A 16,800-nucleotide genomic window follows, 5' to 3' on the forward strand; every position below is an offset into this window, starting at 1 on the left:
AGAAGTTCTGAAACAAATATTCTAATTATTCTGTTTACTTCATAATTAAGTAGGAGATTTTAGACCTTAGGGAGAAGGGTTAGAGCAAATAATGCAAGGACACAAGAAAACATTGTGCCTATCAGAGAACAGCAGCTCTGAAAATGAAGTAACAGGTCAGCTTTAGGGAGTCACCTGGCACTCTTTTGCCTTTGAGCCTTTGTTTCAAGGAAGTTGCATATGTGTGCTTGGAAAAGACACACAAGGAATCCAGCATCAATAACACCCACCTGCAACTGAAATCAAGTTAAACTCACCCTTCTCCTGACCCAATACTACTACTCCCTTCTTGCTGATCACCTTGCAAGGCCTGGTGTCTTCCTTGCCACTCTGAAGCTGTCCATCTATACCTTCTCTGAGATTTAGCTAGCTGTGGTCTAGCATGCTGTTGGGTTTGGCTGTGTGCTGTAACATCATCTTCCCCAGAGGAATGGGAATCTCTTAGGCTGTTCTGATGAATCATTTTATTAGGGTCCACCTAAAACTAAGAGTAAAGGTTAAAGAACAGGGGACCAGTCAGGAAGTTACTGAACTCACAAAGTGACAGGGAGCAGGTTCTATAAAATTCAGGTATACCTCATACCCTACAAGGTAAAAGGGAAGCCACAGTGCAAAACCAACACCAAAAACCCTTCCCAGGCATAGGAACATACCTTATAGCTTAGCTCTATCTCTCTGGAAAAGAGTCTCCTTCCTTTATTTCCAGCTCAAAACACAAAGGTATCTCCACTGATACAGGGAGATAGAGGGGACTAGGGCTATAAGAAGTAAGTGAGCCACTGGAGGAGGAGCTAGCACAGCATCTTCTCGTTTGCAATCACCAAAGCCTTTCCAAGCCTAATGAAATGAGAAGAGAGCCCAAAAAAGCTGTGTGTGATGCTTGGGTCTTAAAGGAGTACAGCATGGAAAAGTTTCTTTGGTCTTCAAAGAGGCAAGGAAGGAAGAGTGAATCTCTCCCTTAGCTGAGATATGCTCAGTACAGGTACAAAAGAAGTGCAGAATAAATAGTTTTTACTTCTTTGTAATATATATTTTATCATACGGTTTTCTTTCAGTCTTATTCTGTGCAAGTGCCTGCTGCAGTAACTGGAGTAGGTGCTTATTCTTCTCTTTGTAATAGCACTGTTCCCCAGATCTTGTGAAAATACAGTCTTCCTTCTGGACTACCTGACCCTTCTACAGCCCCCCTTAGGTCCAGCTAGCTCAGAGATTTTCACTAGCTTAAGTGTTTTTTAAGTTTCTTCTAGCACTCTGTGAACTCCTCTGAGACCCTTTCACAACTCTTTGAGGACCATGACACACAACCAAAAAACTTCCAGGCCTACAGCGAAGAGGAGGCAAGTGATTTTTTGCAAGGCCTTCCATGTCCTAGGTGCTGTATAAAGAGAAAAGGCAGCTCTGAAGAAAAGCACTAAACCAAGGAAAGGCTTGTCTTATTTTTTAAAACAAATGTCACTTTGTGCTTGAAAGGGGGAAATTGCTAATGCCTGTGAATGGTAGCCTGCCTGCAGACTAAGAGATAGTCTAAAGCGTATGTGTGTGGGTATACTTTCTAAAAGTAATGAAAGCTTGATGAATTTCTTGTGGACATGGGCTGTCTTGATATTTATGATTATAATCATCACCTTAAAACAAAACAATGCTAAGCCCTGAGTTAGAAATCCAGCTGCACTGGTAAATCTCGTGTTTTCTCCATGTCATATTTCAGAAGTAGCTAATTAAATGCAGACTTACTAAATGACTAGCACCAGACCACAGTAAGCTTGCTTAGTTTCTGGGCTCTGCTATGTACGTGTTCAGCAATAAAATGTTTCTTTCCCTCCCGATCTGTCAAAGGCAAGGGCATCATATCATGAGTTACCGCTGAGGGAGGCAGGGGTGGGCAAGGAATGGTGGCCCAGAAGTTGAGGTGGACGAAGGCTTGGTGATCCAGCTCATATGACCTAATAGACTGTGTCACTGCCTTTGGGAAATACAAGCCTCCTGACACATGCCCTTGGCTGGAAGGTCAGAATAGAAAAGACCAAGCTCAGAAAAAGAAGCCCTCCAGCTGAGAAAAATAATCCAACTATGGATTGGCAAAAGCTTTAGTTTCCCCCCAACTTCTTTTTTTTTTTTTTTTTTTTAAATTTTCAGTCTCGATGTGTTGCTGTAGTGCACTTCACATCTGATTAAATTAGTCACACTGCATTATGCCATATCAAATGGTGACAAGTTGCAATGGAATGTGAACAGCATATAAAGATGTGCTGGCATCGCAGTGCTGCTACCTGGTTCTGACTCACATCAGTGTGTTAGCAACAGGTAGGGAAGGCATGTAACGTTCAAATCTTCCCTTCTAATTAAGTCATGCTTTTGCAGCTGGTCAGTAGCTTCTCGTATGGTTACTTAGCTTTGGCTCAAATCAGCTACTTCAAGAAACTCGTAACTACCCCTCCTGCAAGCCCCCCCACACCTGCTTGTGATAATACAGAAATAAGTATCTGATCAGGATTCAGCCTATCCTTTAAAAGCACACTAAATACACTAACTAAAAGAAGACTAGCAAGATGCAGAGCATATAAGTAATTGCAACCTACAGACAACAGGGTAGAGGCATTGTGTTATTGCTTATGTGCACACAGTGAGTATTATTCTTGGGGCTACAGGAATCACACTGTCAGGAAACTCCAAATTGCAGCTCATTGACTAAGCACCTCCTGTTAGTCTTTTATCAGTGTAGTTCTTGTGGGGTTCTGCAAGGAATTAAAGCTACTATACCCGTGTAAAGCACAGAGAAATCATTAATTTGATACTCCACCTTTCTTGGGGTAAATGCCCACCCCTATGCATGGCAACATATATGGATGGATTAGAGAAAATCCATGCTAATTTGTTCTGTACTGGACTACTACAAATGCACAGCTCAATTTTGTATTCGGTGTGGACTTGATGTTTTACCTGGGATTCTTGTGGGATAGCTTGAAAGGGACAAGAACAGTTTCAGGAAGAAGCTCTGCTTCACTATCTACCTGCCAAAGAGCCTTCAGCTCACTGCCATTTTTCTTCCATGTTCTCTAGAAGTCAGTACTGGTATCTAACACATGACAAATAATTGAGCCTTTCTATGAAAGGTCTACCCAGGCAGTTAGTAAAGCCATGTGGTTGAGTAATCCATACTAAAAGACCAGAAAGAGGACGGGCAGAGGTGAGAATATCTATGTTGCCTCCACACATAACCTAGACTAGAAGTTAAGAGAAGGCCAACAAGTTAATTGCACTAAACCTTCTGGTACCCTCCTGCTCTGCAGCTTATTCTATGTAACATATTTCTCGTATGTATATAATGAAATCTATTTTATAAACTATAAAGAGTTCTCTTTGCATTAATCACCTGAAGGTGTACTTTTTAATGTTGTAATTCTAAATCACAACCATTTTCTTTTAAGTGGTACTGTGGTTTTTCTACAGTCCTGGACAGAGGTCCCTGGCTCAGGAGTTTTCGGGACCCATGGCATAGCAGAAAGCCCTCCTTACTTGGACAAGGTTCCTGTGACCAAAGGAGTTTAACTACATGGGCACAATGGGGACTCCCACAACCCAAGACTATGAGGTAGTACATGAAGCTGAAGAAGGAGGTTGGCGTAGCTGGGAGACTTCAGAAACTCAGTCTCGGTGAGTCTGGTTGTAATGTACATGCTCATTACCTGGTGTTCCCTAGGGAAGCTGTGTCCTTTTCTGTCTTTCACAGCATTTGTCCTTCTTGTCCTGGGAAGAGAATGGACAGGTTTTGACAACTTTTGTGGTGCATGTCTTACAGTGAAAGTCCCATTGCCTAGGGTATCTGGGCACTACATTGTCAGGGAAGTACACAGTTATAATACAGCTATGAGAAAAATAGTGGGCAGGCTGTAATAATGAAACTTGTATTCAGTCTCTTAACCACAACTTAACTTTATGTTGCCTGATTTTCAAACACATTCATATACAAAAGAGTTCAATCCGAACATGAATCTAAATCCGTGTTCTGAATTTCCTGATTACATTGTTCAGGATTCTTTTTCTCCCAGTTTTCAGTGTTAACAAAGGCCAGGTATCCCCAACAAGTGTGTGGGAGAGAAAGTCATGGTGCTTAATGAAAATTTGTTGGACTAATTAAAATTTGAGTTTGGCTCAAAAGCATAGCTATATAGTTAAGAAGCAGCTAATGTACTGGAGTGTCTAAACCCACAGACCTTGGGAAAAACCCCAATGCAGGGGTTCTCCAAGGAGCTGAGCCCAGTAAACAATTCTAGGACCTGCTCTCCTTTGAAAGCTTTACAGAAAAAGCTGTAGCTGACATGGGATATGTTTCTCTTTACTTTTCGCATTGCCTGCAATTGGCTTTTGAGTCTTTTCCAGTGTGTGGTCCAGAAAGGGAGGACCAGTCCCATTCCTTGTTTGCCCTGGCTTCCCTTTACTGTTTGTCTTTCTATGGTTCGTCTTTCTTCTCATTCAAATTCATACATATTTAGCAGATGAAATGAATAGCAAAAGGCAACTGTGTTGTAATTAATGCACATATGTAAAACCAGTGCCTGCATAGCTGACCTTTCCGTTTGTCTAAATTTGGCTGGGTATAAAAGAAACTGCCAACACAATTTTCCATTGGTAATGATGTGTTTATGACTGTACTGAACTGTAACACCTATTTCCTGATGGACAAATAGAGCAAGGAGGATGGTGATTGCCAAACCAGCTCTGGATCTAAGGTAACCCAGTGCAGTACATCTCCAGAGCTTTGAATCAGTTCCAGGATAACTAAGTTGTGCTCTCAACACTTCCTGGATTTGGCTGCTTGAGTAGTCCCTGTTCTGGACTTTGGAAATTTGAAAGAAATGCATCATATACTTGTACCTGTAGGATATGTGATGGGGAGCAAAGGACTGATGTTTGAAGCAGGCTGATGAGAACATGTTCCCAAAAGAGAATCCTTGGAGGAGGAAAGAGATGTCATATAACAATGTTTGTGGGTTTAGAAGATACTTTTATCAGCTACCTGTTCAACGCTGGTGACCAGGGAGCAGTCTGGAGCTGCAGAGCACTGCTTCTGTAACCTGCTCTCTAGCTCAGATGTGAGCTTCTGCCAAAACCCACAGAGCTTGCACTGAAGCCATGCATAGTACCAAAGGCACCGCAGCCTGGAAAGCCTATCTCAGGTTGGTCCTGAATGAGAAACGCTATTGCCTTCTTCCTAAGCCATGGAAGAACTTGCTTACCATAAGGCAGCATCAAAATGGTGTGCCTCCCTACTTACTCCTTGATGTGGTATATCCATGGACAGAATAAGTCCTGTATAACAACTTAGGCAGACCTTTGCTGAGGTTTAGGAGGTGAGATTGTACACGGGTGGACAACTTGGACTTTGGCTGGTCATGACTCCACAGGAACCTGGCATTTGAGCAGCTGCAGCCTGGTTTGGGATTGCTATAATTTACACCAGAGCTGATGCTGGCTCAAATCCAGGCCAGGAAGGGTGAAGAGAACGACGGAGACACAGCCCCTCTGCTTCTCCTGGCTCATGAGACACACCTGCACTCACTGGCTGGCCAGTAAAGATGAGGGAATTTGACACTGCAACAACAGTAAAGCTAAGATTCTAACTGCCATTCAACCATTTGATTTGTCTAGAGACATGATACGCATATCTCAGCACTGGGGAAAATAGAGGAAATATAATTTAATACTGAAGTCATTGGAGTGGAAAAGCTACAATGTCGCTCTCCCTCTTCACCTACTTGGTTTAGTCCGATAAGCAAGGAGCTTCCAAAGTGCTTCCAGAAACCTGTGTGTGCATGCAGGCATGACGATTACAGCGTGGCCATTGCCACAACTGGAGCTGTATGAATGTTTCCAGCCACCAGCAACCCTTGTGCTGCAAAGGCACATACAGGAGGGCGCACTGGGGAGCAGGAGCCTCTAACTTTATAGGAAGAGTGGGACTCTATTAGGACTACTATTGCTGCATAAAAAGATAGGGAAAGTAATGGTTGGTTGTTCCTGAGCTGAGAGAGCATAGCTGCCACTGGAAGGCTGGGCTGAATGGGGAAGAGCAGGAACTGTAATTAAACCTAGTTAATATGAGGCCACAAAGTACAGGCACCTTAGGCTTCCTACCGCCAAGAAACAAGAGGGAGAGAGTGGATCCCCACGAGCCATTTCAAGCCCGCTGCAATGTGAATGGCCATCTGGGGCTTGCCTCTGCCCTGGGTCCGTGGAGAGCCCACAGGCACCACACTGGTGAGGCGGGTGAATCCAGGTCTTTGGGCTCAGACATGCTAAAAAGTTACTGCAGGGCAACAAGGGGCTATTAGGAAATAAACTCGGCAAATTTATGCTTCAGGAAGGCACCCAGATGTCTCCCTGTGTACTGCTAGTGCTCGTCCCTCCTGGAGCTACCTGCTGTCTGACAGTCCCCGGGAGCCCCTTTTAAGGACAATTAAGGGGTAGTACCTGCTGGTTAGGTGCAAAAAAAGCAGAGCCAAGGGGAGGTAAGGATGGTACAGGGCCACAGGGTGGACCAAAGATGGGTTTAGGATTAATAATCGGGATTGACTGATTGTTTATTCCTCCCCCTTAACTGGCAGAGGCTGTTCTGAATTTGTCATTCGAAACAGAAGCAAGGCAGGTGGATGCTTTGTGAATGGGGGAAAGGAGACGCCTGAGGGATTACCTTCAGTTCCCCAGAGATGCTATTTGTGAAACAAGCATGGTTAAGTGGATGTTTTTCCTTGGTAGCTGCCTACGTCTAGTTTAAGAAGCACCCAGCAGTGCTCCTGAGCTCCCATAGCCAGCTGCTTACTCCAGCTGAGCCCACAGGATCCTCATGCTCCAGCTCCCACAGGAAAGAAATCTGGGAATGCGTGAACCTAACTCTAGAAAGGAGCCAAATTCTGGCACAAGACATCAGTGTCCTGACACAGCCTCTTTCCTGAGGAAGATGGGGAAAAAAAATCCATCTCAGAAGAGATTCAGCATTCAGTGCAGCCTTTCTACGCTGCTGCTGAAGTCCAGCAGCCCTTCACCCGTTATTTTACACTTCATACCCATGAAGCATATAACAGCTTGCTAGTAGATATGCCGTCAACATGTGAGAACGTTTTTCAGTTATTCACAGCTAGGCATCGAAACCAAGCACAAGCAAATCTGCTAGCTACTGGATTTGCATATACACAAGCTTTCATATCAAATGAGATGCACTTTGTGTGAACTCTGTAGCTCTTATACGTTTTCAATTAATATCTGTTCACTGGTTTTAATAGGTTTCTCCTATAATGTTTACAAGACTGTATGGACTCTCCTTTTGACTAATTAACACATCTTTAAATTCCTTTGACTAAAGCTTTTCACTGTCTGGTGAGTAATACTTTGATTTATCAGGCTTTGGATCCAACTATTTGGGAGGAGGAGTCATATGTTCATTAAAAAATAATCTCTAATATTATACCCTGTCATTGTAAGGCAATGTGGCAAGTCTTCCACTATGTTTTTTGGTATTTCAAAAGCTGTCATTTTATCTGTGCTTTATCGGTGCCATTTCACTTTATATGGGGAAACAGAGGTAACTGATTTTGTCAGAGTTGATGGTTCAGAGGACTACACCTTTGCTCCAAGCTCAATGCTGCCTACAAGAAATACACAGAACCACGAAAACTGGCATTGCCTTTGTCCCAGGAGATTGAGCATGGCTTTGTGATGAAAATGATCTTTGCCTGAAGCCTACAGGAGATAAAACCGGTAAAATCCTGTACCATCTACAACAGCATGTGTCACCGGAATTGCTGAAGAATTGGAGACCCAGTCTTCCATAGTGGAAAAGCTACTCCCAGCCTTTACAAAAACAATGGATTAGAAGCTGATGCCTTCAAAACAGAGCTCCACACTGCCACAGTTACAGAGGAAAACTACACCTGCTTTTCCCCACAAGGAGTCCTTGGTGTTGACCACACCTTTGATTTTCTCAAAGTGCATTTGTGTGTCCTTCTCAGAGTGCCTGCTTCTGGACTCATGTCATCAGCCATGGACATCTGACTCTTTTAAAATCCTTACTTCAGCACCTCTGTGCTATGATAAAGGATTATCCAAAAGAATAGTCAATCAAAGCAGATAGCATAGATCTTTGTAAGAGCAGACCTTTGCTTTAAGGAGCAATAAAAACCTCATTTAAAAAAACACACAACCAGCATCTGATTTAGCTGCCTTTGAACTTAGCAGCCTGAGTGTGGAAGTTCACAGTACACGGCTATTTTTTCAGGTGGACACCACTGGCACTTGGGGGTCATATTTTTTCAGATTTTCTTTGCTATCATAACACTAAGAGATTTCTTTTTAAAACAAGGAAAAATAAAGCTGACACTCCAGAGAGAGTGAAGAGGACAATATGTCTCTTCTAATCCTTGTGGGGGCTTTTGAGTTCAAATCGTGCAACATGGTGGACTCAGAATCTTCAAGAACAGATTTGAGTATCAGTATCCACTAGTGAGTATAATACGAAGTAAATGGAAATAGACTCTGGAAAAAATCTGTTTTACAATGCAGTAAGTATTACTTACAATGCATTAAGTATTAGAGTGCTTACACATAAAGGTAAAAAAGCAACAACAACAACACACACTAGCTAACACTTTTTCATTGTTTTATTTCTACAGTGAAATTTACCTCCCCACATGGAAAAATAAAGCAAATGGTAATATAGCTCCCTAAATATAGTTTCCATAATGACCTTATAATAAGCAAAGCTGGTGGCCTCATGTGTTATATAGTTCTATTAAAAAATAAAAGTGCCTGCTTATTAACTTGCCATACCCAGCCATTTTTGCTGAAATTTTCAATACCAGGTGCCTACCCAAGCTGACTGGTTTTAAAAATCTTTGCCAATTTTTTTCAGTTATTTTCTTAACTACATTATAAAACAAATGAAGGTATTGTTCTTCCCAAATTTAAAATTCTGGTAGTCTTATCTTTGAGTTTTGAAAGCCTTATGGTTCCAAATAGGGATCTGGTATTTAGCAGGGTGGGACCTTTTCAGTGGGAGGTGGTTTACCACACAAACCCTTTGAAACATGGTGAAGCGCCAGACTTCTGAAGTGTTAGATTTTAGCAGCTTCGTGTCTCAAGATCTGGTCCCCACTAGGCATGGTCCAGCCAAAGATCAACCAGGATTTTCTTGAAGTTTGCAAATTCCTGGCGTGGATGTGCTGGGGCCCGATGCAAGCTCCCAGGAGCTCTTTCCTCCCATGATTGCAGTGGACTCCCAGCAAGGTGCCGGCAGCCTGGCTCAGCAACAGTTGTTCTCACGGGACCTTCATTTTCCTGTCCCGTTGGGAATATCAGAGCACTCAGCACTGTTGAGGACCCTAAAGTAATCCTTAGAATAGATGCAACATTTCCTGTAGTATATGTGTGCATATCCACATACGCACACAACATATGTAGAATGGGCATATGTATTCATATAGACAAAGACACACTGATTGTTCAGAAAACTCAGATTCTTGATACCTCAAATTCAGGGCTTGAAATTCTTGAATACTTCGGATCTTCATTTCTGTGTGCCTTTGTTTGCCATTCATAAAACACAGACAACAGTCTTTCCTTATTTTATGTCAGTGTTGCGAAAATAAGTTCCTTACGATGTGAGCCATCCAGCGCTGCAGTGAGGAGTACCATAAACAAGTCCACAAGGAGATGAGGAATTCTGTCTTCTGAGCAGGATTTGAATGTTAGGTACATACACACACCAAATAGCTAAAAGACAACACTGGCTAGTTGTTTGTTGTTTCAGGCACCGAGTCGAGCAGAGATCCCATGGAAGACACAGAATTTGATCAGCTAATGCAGAATCTTATTTCAACATGATACTGTTTCAAGGACAGGCTGAATTCTGAATTCGAGATCTTACAAGTGCTTGCTTATGCATCTTCTTTCGTATCTTGTATTTTATAATATTCTTTTACTTTTTTGCGTGTGATGCAATCCAAAGCACGAAGGATCACTTTGGCAATCAAGAACTACCATTCATCTGTACTGTAGAATTAATTTCATTTGCGTCTGCTGAAAACAAACTGTGATGAACATACTTCTTTTAAAGCATGCCAGTGTAAAATGACATTTTACATAGAAGATATCTTCAATCAAAAAAAAAAAAAAAAAAGTAATGAATCAAGGAAGAAATGAACAAAAGAAACAGTATGCCCAAGGAAGTACTAATTTAGACTAGCAGAGGGCTGAGAAGAACTATTGAACAATTTCATTATCACATCCTTTTCAAAGAAAGAAGACTCCTGCTTTCCTATTTCACTATAATTGGGTGAAGAAATGTGGGTGGGAGCACAATTCATTGCAGAATTTGATGAATTATTTACTAATTAAGGAGAGAAGCAGGATAGTATGAGCTATATTACTTTGATATGAATGTTCCTTTTATTATATTATTTATACACATGCAATTGTTGCTTTTATTAACTAAGAGGTTAATCACTTGAATGGGATGCTTTGCATTCTTTACAATTACATACAGGAGCAAATTGGCTAATTTTATGTGAAAAAAAAAATAACCTAGCAATTTTTCTAGTACTTATCTGTATGGTGCAGTTTAATAACATTTTTGCACTGTGTAAAATGAATAAACCAGCTGGTCTCCTGTTTTGGCAGCAGCACTGCACATTGCGACATGGCACACACAGACTCAGGAGCCCTTGTTGGGGTTTAGGCACACTGCAGAGGTGATGACACACAACTCCCAGAGGGGTGGAAGATGAACCTGGTGACGTACTGTGTTTCCAGACAGGCTGTTTATGGGGCAGGCTTGAGGATGACTTCAAAGGTGGCTGCCTCATTTTTTCTGCAGCTGGGAGTGCCATTTTGTTCTAGGGATATTGTTTCTGTAGCAAACTGATCACTGTCTAGATTGGATGAAATTAAAACTGCCCTGCTGTATGCGTTAAATACTGGTAGTGCAGCAGAACCCCTCCCTCCCTCAACCCTCAGGTTTCTGGGGTTGAAGAACTGATCCTGTCTGATGCTACAAAGCTTTGGCGTGTCCGCATGCAGAGCACTGGTGCCGTGAAGTTGCCCACGAGCCTTTCATCCCATACCATCAGCCAGACTGACGCTGCTAAGCCCTTTGATGGTAGTTGTGCTCTGCCGCTGCTCCCCGAAAAGCACATGCCGGACTTTATGGAACTGGTGCCGTTCAGGTAAGATCAAAATAATGGAACATATCCCTGGAGGAAAAGGATTTTGCATCTGGACATCTCTTCATATCTAGATCGCCTCACCAGAACTCCAGAGGAGCCCACACTGTAGCAGGCCATACCACTTACATATTTTTTTTTTAATGCACATACAGATTGTTAAAAAAATAACCGAACATATGGTCTCCAGACAAAAACACCTACCTCTATTTAAAATATATAAAAATATGAAAGAATCTCAGTTTAGATTCCTTGTTCACATGTCCCACCCTTTCTTCCCTGATGCATATAAAGACATTAATATGTAAACTTAATTTATTAGTCGTTAGAAAAGTAAGTAAAAGTACATGGTTTGGACTGATGATGTAATAAGTTATTTAATGATTTTTACTGATTCAATGGAAAAAATTATCTTATTGTTCACTAGAGATGGGGGATGGGAGGTTAATATACATATTGGTTTAGATCTGAATCATTTTGGGAACATTAATGGAATTTTTTTTCAATTGTAACCACATGGGGGTTTATTAAATTTTAAAACTAAAAAAAAATGCAGATGGGGCAGCTCAGCCATCTAGCTCACTTTTCACATCTTCATAACACACCACAGTGTAGCCAAACTAAGCATTTATGACCGCAGCCCTGAGAAGGTCTGGGGAAAGCCTGAGCCCCATGGTGCAGAAGGCTGTTCTCCACTGCCAGGAACAGACATTTTCTTTGTGTATCAAACTCATTCCTTCTCAAGAGAGCACAGGGGCACTCTGGCCAGTGTGGTTGTTCTGTGTGAGCATCCTGCCTTTGACATACATTACTGGGACACAGCTGAATATGACCCAGGCGCCTTCAATAACTGAGTCCAGAAGAAAAAACATTCTTAACTTGTCTGAGTCTGAGATGACTGAACTTCCCTACCCTTGGCAGCTGTAGTCTGAAGATGACACAGGTCAAAAATAAATATCCAGCGTACCCAGAACATGGAAAGTTAAGGGGTGAGAAAATAATAACAACAGTAAGAGAGAAGCACAGTCTGTGTTCTCCAGTTATCCAAGGAAGAAAGCATCTTTACAGCACAGAAGCACAGCTGAACTTCAAATTGTTATCAGGTTTGGCTGGTAAAATTCACTTTCAAGGATATCTCTGCACTTGGAAATAGTTGTTTAGAATAGACAAACAGAACACTCATATAAAGATAATAAATAAAAAAATTCTTATGGAACAGTAGTGGAAAACCTTAAATTCAGTAATGTCAAAATGTGCCAAGGAAAAACATAAGCATAATGTTGACTATACCAGGCATATCTTCCATGGAGTTGTGGATGTGAAATTAGAAGAAGCTATTCAAGTGAATTTTCTTTTACTTTACTGAAATGCTTCATTTCAGAAAGATCACATGAAAAACTCCATCAAAACTGACATCTCTCTCTTAAACATTTATTCATTAACAAATCTGTCTTCTTTTTCAAATGGAATATCCATCAATCAAAACTTTTTTACTTGCTCCTACTTTTCCATCGTTGCAAAAAATCAATCCCCTCAGCCTGGGCTGGGAACCAGCCCCTTGGTGCGGCGATGCACGAAAGGCTGTGTGGGGTACGGGCACCCCCAGGAACAGGCACTATCGAGCAGGAGAGTCAGAGAGGTCTCATTCCCTCAAGCACCACTGCTGATATTGTGCACAAAGCCATTTGCTGGTTTGGGGGCAGCAGCAGGCTGACCTTTCCTTCCCGGAGGCTCAGCATGAGGTACCGCAGCATAGAGGCAGAAAGGAAGGGGGGAGGAATGCGTTTGTTTCAGACCTGCCCCCCAGATATGCACAGATTCTTCCGTCAGACTGATCCAGCCACATAACTCTCTGATTCTTGAGGGCTGATTTGGTTCAATGCATCCAGTCGCAGGCTGAATCTGTAAAGAAGCTGAGTGCTGAGCACTTGCCGCAAAGACAGAAAAAAAGGACCGGGTAGGAGTGATCACCCAGCTTGCAGGAATATGCTGAATCACCTTTGCACTTCTTTTGCCTCCACTTGAAAAGGGGTGAGGGAAGTACCTCAATGGGATGAGGCACTCTAATATCAGGAATATCAAGAATCACAGTTTTCCAAGGGACAGTCTTACACACTTCAAAGCCTGAGAATGCCATCTCAGATTTTGCCCTGTCTTTTCTAGCTTTAAGAGTCTTGCATTTGCCTGGGTGCTGCGTGAATGCTACACTGGTCAAGCGAACCCGTTGTGACACTTTGGTATGGCTGGGCTAGCTATATCTGCACTTTTTAAAATGAAAATTTAATAACAGTCCATATGGTTATAATTAAAGAAAAATCCATTTACATTTTAAAATGCACACATTTTATTGAAAACAGCTTACATAAACACATCTGGAACACAGCTTTAAATAAAAAGCATATGCAGGGTCTGATTCTGTTATTGCTTATGCTGGAGTAAGTAAAAAGTGACTCCATCAAAGCCAGTTCACAGGTGTAAGGCCAATGGGAGATCAGAATCTGACCTAGGGCTTTTCATTTCAACAAACAGAATATTGCCAAGTTTCACTTCAATCTTGCAACTTGGAATACAGGGGAACCAAAAGTTTATAGCCCATATGAAGAATTATTGTATTACGAATAACTGAAGTTTATAGAAAAATTGTTTCCAATGGTTAGGCCTACAGTTTCACTCTCCACAAAAGCAGACGGAAAAGCAGACACTGACCTCTCAGCTTTAGTAGGTTTTTACTGAGAGGTCTGTACTCTAGGCAATGTCCAGATTTCTTCCATGCTCTGCTACAAGTAGTCCATCTTCCATTCCATCTTTCAGAGTTGAAAAGAAATGTAACTGCAAATAATTGTATCATATTTAATCAAGTGCACTCTCCATGTACTTTGCAATCTATGGTGTCTATTTTGCCAGACATTTATCCATGAACTTCCCTTCTATTTCAGGGATTTGGTCCATGCACAGATAATTTATATGTAGAGCTAATACATCTGAAGTTCTCCATAGATTAAGAATTGGTGGAAGGGGCCTGAGTACTTGCAACATGTACTGAAATAAACAAGTGACACAGCCTTTCAGCTCTGCTTAGAACAAGAGTGAGGAGTAGCAGGTACCTTGGGGTTAAATGTATCCCCTTTTTAGAGGAATTCCAAAAAATTCAACCAAAACATTATGGTAGGATGTTAAACATTCAATGCATTGCATTATGGGACACAAAGCACATTCAAGACAAATACAGTCCTTCTTATTTCTGTCATGTATATGTTCTGCATCCAGCATGGCAGTAAATTAAAAACACTTTACTGAGGTAATGGTAGATAATTTAGTCTGCTTTTACACACTGTTTTTGCTTCCAGACATGGAAGGAATGGCTCTCCCTTTGTAGCCAACATTATCCGTTTTCCAGTGGGATTTGCCTCTCTACTGACCAGTGAAGGCTCAGGATCTTTAAGATAGCAGATTTATAATATCATAAGTAGGAAAGAATTAAAACCTTGCAATTCTGAGTGGGCTACATGCTTGTGTGTGTGCGTGTATGTTACTATGCTGAGAAAGGCTCTGTCTGTGTTGTGTTGTGACCAACAGGACAAGTGTGTACTTGCACACTTTATTTAATCATTTAATTCACTGCTATAATGCTGTATTTTCTGGGATAGAGTGTGGCTGCCAGCTAGCAGTCCACCACTATAGTATGAACTCTGAAGGAAACCACTATATCTCATATTAAAAGCTCAGGGTGAATTTTAGGGTGGAAAGAATTAGTTACTCAGACTACAATTTGATCCTGAGATGAAAACTACCACCTTTACCTTTTGAAGCATGCCGTGGGATCCTTAATGACCACAGATGGTGGAGACCTCAGTTTTATGTCTCATCTTAGAGAGACAGAACAGCCTTTATAGATCTTGATGCAACTAACTGCTGGCAAAAGCTGAAACTTTTACATTTAATGAAGCTGAGGATCTAAGAGCAAATAGCAACTATTGAACTTGTTATGGACAAACCCAGAATCTGATTAAGTCCATGGAGCATTCACTCAAAAAAAGCAGCCCATTGTGGTTTACATGTCAACTCTCCTTCACTGTTAAAGAAATCACTGAGTTCTCTGTAGTCTGTGGTCACAAAAAAGGTGTCTGCTCTGCATACCAGCACCAAAGCCTGCCCTTCCAGTGAAGCCTGTAAGCTACGTGGGGAATGAACTCTTGTGGGACTGAGTATCTTAGCTGGATACTCACCTCCGAGAAACATAGCTCAAAAGGAGACACTGAGCCTTTGCAATGCAATCACCTTGATAATTACCATTAACAGAGCATAGCCTGCTCTGGGAGCCTTCCAGGATGTGAGGTGCAGCCTAGAAGCACAAAGGTGATGGATGAGTTTTGAGAGCCCCTCCGCTAAAGGAGTCACACATCTTTCCCCTGGGATTTGTGAATTACCTTTCGTGCTACAACAATACGGTGTATTATTTTAAACAGCTTTAGAGGGCAGGGCTGTATGGCAAGTCTGACAATGCACACAAATAATCCAGGGGAAGAAATAAGGCTGTATTCTTTAGGCTCATTTCCCCTTAAAAAAATAGCATTAGCATCCCCCTCTGGGATTTTTTGGGGTATAATTCAGGGGGTGGGGTTGGCATAATTTGGGGGGGGGTGCTTCTGAACTGGGCCTGGATGTGTTGAATTCAGACCCCCTAAGCTTGTGCAGTTTGCAGGCCACTCCATGACTCTGTGATGTTTTTGTGCTTTGCAGTCGTTTTCTGCTGCTCCGCTGCCAAGCTTCGCAATTAACTGGAATGTACAAACATTTCTCCTGGGTTTGACGGGAGCAGAGACCTGTCTGTATGCTGAAGGTCATGTGAGAAGTTTCGGCAGGGTGCACTGTCTGAAGCGACAGCCTCCTGACATCCCCCTTACAACCCAGTGTGCTCATTCTAGATGTTTTTTTACCATAGTTTGGCTGCTCTCTGTGTTTATTTTGGAGCTGGAAACTAGACCCAAAAGGAGAGCGGTGTTTTTACTGCCCAGCGGGAGGCTGAGCCTGCGAGTCGGATCTGATCTGACTCACCACTGTAGGAGAGAAAACAAGCACATCCTGAGGCTCGATCCAAGTGTGGAGTCCTTACCTAAACCCCCAGCCCCAGGGAACTCCAAAAGCTGGGGTTTGGCAATCCTTGACTCTCCAGAGTTATCCAGAGACTTCTTCCCATGCAGTCAGAGTTTCAGTGAGGAGGCTTCCTATAGCAATAGGGGAAGATAAGGATTACTAGGATTTTGCATAATTACATGTAGTTTGAAATAGGGTGTTTTGTAAGCAGTGTTCCCCTTCTGGTTTATTGTGTTTAACGTTCAGTTCTAGTTTATAAACCTTTTTTTAATTTTCCTAACACATGAAAGCATATATTGCAAGATGTATGTTGCATGCTGGCTGATCTTTCAGGTCATTTAAAAGGTAAGATACTAGGAATTATTCCTACCTAAGTTACAGCTATGTAACACCCCAAAATAACTCCATCAGAATACATCTATACCAACTCATAGCAAAGGAGCTACTTGGGATT

The 16,800-nt window shown here is 42.0% G+C and overlaps 1 protein-coding gene across 1 annotated transcript in view; it reads right to left on the reverse strand.

Moving 5' to 3' along the window:
• The window catches only part of LOC308061075 (histamine H3 receptor-like), a gene marked incomplete at its 5' end in the record, with an annotated part of 96,370 nt that continues 79,570 nt past the window's right edge, over positions 1 to 16,800 (reverse strand). The window contains one exon of the mRNA XM_080380606.1: positions 1 to 16,800. This exon is cut by the window's right edge and continues 74,184 nt beyond it.

Source organism: Falco punctatus (genome assembly GCF_963210335.1).
Source record: "Falco punctatus genome assembly, chromosome: 3".
NCBI classification, from domain to species: domain Eukaryota; kingdom Metazoa; phylum Chordata; class Aves; order Falconiformes; family Falconidae; genus Falco; species Falco punctatus.